This window comes from Mandrillus leucophaeus, unplaced genomic scaffold (genome assembly GCF_000951045.1).
Source record: "Mandrillus leucophaeus isolate KB7577 unplaced genomic scaffold, Mleu.le_1.0 Scaffold556, whole genome shotgun sequence".
NCBI classification, from domain to species: Eukaryota; Metazoa; Chordata; class Mammalia; order Primates; family Cercopithecidae; genus Mandrillus; species Mandrillus leucophaeus.
In genome coordinates, this window is record NW_012105986.1 from 841,763 (window position 1) to 845,604 (window position 3,842).

The window sequence follows — 3,842 nt, forward strand, 5'->3', positions numbered from 1 at the left end:
AACATGGTCTCGATCTCCTGACCTCGTGATCCGCCCATCTCGGCCTCCCAAAGTGCTGGGATTACAGGCTTGAGCCACCGCGCCCGGCCAAGTGACCACTTTTTTGTGACACAGCTTGTTCAATTTTTGGATAGTTCTCGTGGTAAGAAAATTCTGGACCAAATATGTTGTCTCTAACTTCAGTTTGTTTTATGAAAGGTTTATCTTTCACATCAGCACTGTATTTCATATGATAACCTTTAGTTCACGATCCTTTTAAAAATAATTTTGTTCACTACTAAATGTGGTCACAGCTTGGTACTGTTGTGATCTAATTACCATTGGGTAACTAGATGGTTGTATGTATATGTAAATAGTTGGGAAATTTGCCTACTATTGCAGCCATTCTTATTGCTGCATTTTAAACCCTCTTAAGTACCATTTTATTTTTTAGAAATTACTAAAAACTGAAAATGTAATTATATAATATATGCTAGGCACTATAGTAAGCATTTTATATCCTTTAAGCATATAGTCCTCTGATCAACCATCTTGATTTTACAGAAGAGGAAACTCTAGAGAGGGAAACTATTTACTTAGGATTTCAGAGCTATTAATGTGCAAGAGCCAGGATTCAAATTCATGTGCCTAACTTCATGGTCTAAATTTATGACTTTGCTCTGTGCCCCAGTGGGGTAATTTAAATGCTTTGAAACACACAAATGATGTGTGCATTTCATATAATACAGGACACATGGAAATACTGAGTAGAACTATGATAAAAATCAGCTCACCATAAAATACAATTTCCAGTGGCCAGAGAGAACTAAAAGGAAACTGAAAACCCACATGACACACTTAACTTTGGGGCTTAAGATGAGATAAGGTGTGTAAGTAATTCACCCTTATTTTTTTTATTTTAAAATATTTTTATAGAGATGGGGTCTTGCTATGTTGCCCAGGCTGGTCTCGAACTCCTTGGCTCAAGTGATCTCACCACAGCCTCCCAAAGTGCTGGGATTACAAACAGCCACCACGTCCAGCCAAGCCAGGACTCTTTTAAGGGCTGTGCACATAGGTGAACTAGAAAAAAAAAAATCTGGCCCCTTCCACCCCGCCACCCCTGTGGCATAGGGAAGTGAAGGGAAACTTGCCTGTTTTGGTCTGGGCTCTGGATTGGGAGAGATGAAATCATCCCTCAAAACTTTCTGACCAGGAGTTTGTGTTCATGTGCGTTTTGATTTTCAAGGTGTAGCTGGATTTTCAATCCCAACTACTTAGGAGGCTGAGACAGGAGAATCACTTGAACCGGGGAGGCAGAGGTTGCAGTGAGCTAAGATCACGCCACTGCACTCCAGCCTGGGTGACAAGAGTGAGACTGTCTCAAAAGACAGGCAAAAATAGTACTTTGGGATAAATCTGAAAAATCTTTCTATAGGATTTGGAGGCAGAAAACTACAAAATGATGATGAAAGACATCAAAAAAGATCTGCATAAATGGATACATACACCATGTTCATCGATTAGAAGGTTCAATATAGCAAAGATGTTTATTCTGTCCACACTGATACACTAATTTAATGCAATTCCTATCAGAACCTCAGCAAAAGTGTTGTAGTTATACACAAGATGATTCTAAAACATACAGAAAGACAAAGGAACTACAAAACTTTAAATAATGGTAAAAAAGAAGGGCCGGGCGTGGTGGCTCACACCTGTAATCCCATCACTTTGGGAGGCCAAGGTGAGAGGTTGCTTGAGTCCAGGAGTTCAGACCAGCTGGGGCAACATAGTGAGATCCCATCTCTTGTATTAAAAAATAATAATTAGAAAAAGAACACGGAGAGGGGTGGTCTCTGTACCAGATTTCAAGACTTATTAAATTGAGACAGTAATCAAAAAGGTATTGTCAGAAAGAAATACAGATGAACAGAACAAAATAACACAGAAATAGTCTCCTCACACAAGTGCAGCCAACTGATTTGAAAAAGTTACAAAACAGTTCAATATGGCAGGGCACGGTGGTTCACGCCTGTAATCCCAGCGCTTTGGGAGGCTGAGGCAGGCGGATCATGAAGTCAGGAGTTTGACACCAGCCTGGCCAACACAGTGAAACCCAGTCTCTACTAAAACTACAAAATATTAGCCGGGCGTGGTGGCAGGCGCCTGTAATCCCAACTACTCAGGAGACTGAGGCAAGAGAATTGCTTGAACCTGGGAGGCGGAGTTTGCAGTGAGCCGAAACCGTACCATTGCACTCCAGCCTGGGTGACAGAGTGAGACTCTGTCTCAAAACAAAAAACAAACAGTCCAATAGAGGAAGGATAGTCTTTTCAGAAGTTGTGCTGGAGCAATTGGCTATCCATAGGCAAAAGACAAAAAACACACGGAAAAATCTCCATCTAAATCTTACATAGAAACTAGCCTAAAATGGATCATAGATTTAAATGTCCAATGTAAAGCTCTAAATCTTAGATAAGAAAACAGAAACCTTGGGGACCCAGGGCTTGAAATGTCTCCAAATATGACAGCAAAAATATACTACTTGCAAGAAAAAAAAATGAATTGGACTTCATTGAAGTTAAAAACTTTTGCTGTTTTCAAAGACCCTGTTAAGAGGATGAGAAGACAGCTGAGACGGGGAGGAAATATTTGTAAACTACATATCCTGACAAATGACTAGCATTTAGAATATGTAAAGAGCTCTCAAAATTCAACAGTTACAAAAAAAATCCAATTAGAAAACAGGCAAAAGACATGAAGAGTTATTTTGCTGAGGAGGCTATAAGAATGGCAAGCACATGAAAAGATGACCAACATCACTAAACCATTAAGGAAATGAAACATAAAACCCCAGGCTGGGCATCGTGGCCCATGCCTGTAATCCCACCACTCAGCACTTTGGGAGACTGAAGCGGGGGCGAATTGTTTGAATCTAGGAGTTTGAGCCCAGCCGGGGCAACATGGTGAAACCCCGTCTCTACAAAAAAATATAAAAAAATTATCTAGCCATGGTGCCGCGTGCCTGTGTTCCCAGCTACCGTGAAGGCTGAGCTGGGAGAATCGAGCCTGGGAGGTGGAGGTTACAGTGAGTTATGACCGCTGCCACTGCACTCCAGCCTGGATGACAAAGTGAGATCCTGTCTCAAAAAAAAAAAAAAAAAAAAGAAAAAATGTAAAATCACAATAAAATACCATTATATATGTATTAGAGAATAAAATAAAAAGTAGTGACAATGCCAAATGCTGATGAGGATGCAGAAAAATGGAATCTTTCATACCTTGCTGGTGGGAATGTAAAATGGTACGGCCACTTTGAAAAAGTTTGGCAATTTATTTAAAATCTGACTTACGCTAATATAACCTCACAACTGCATTCTTGGGCATTTATTCCAGAGAAACAAAAGCATGTCCACACAAAAACCTGTACAGGATTATTTGTAACAATTTTATTCATCACAGCCAAAAGCTAGAAACAAGCAAAAAGTCCTATGGCCGAAGAATGGTTAAACAAACTGGTGCATCAATACTATGGAATAGTACTTAGGAATAAACAAGAACAATACATATAATGACTTGGATGAATCTCAAGGGCATTATTCTGTTTTTTTTTCCTTTTTTCTTTCTTTTATTTAAGAGATGGGGTCTCACTCTGTCATCCAGGCCGGAGTGAGCACAGTGACATGATCATGGCCCACTGCAGCCTCAAACTCCTGGGCTCAAGTGATCCTCCCACCTCAGCCTCCAGAGTAGCTGGGACTACAGGCACCCGCCAGATGCCTGGCTAATGTATAAATTATTTTTCGTAGAGGTGGGGTCTGACTTCGTTGGTCAGTCTGATCTCAAGCCCCTGGCTTCAGGCA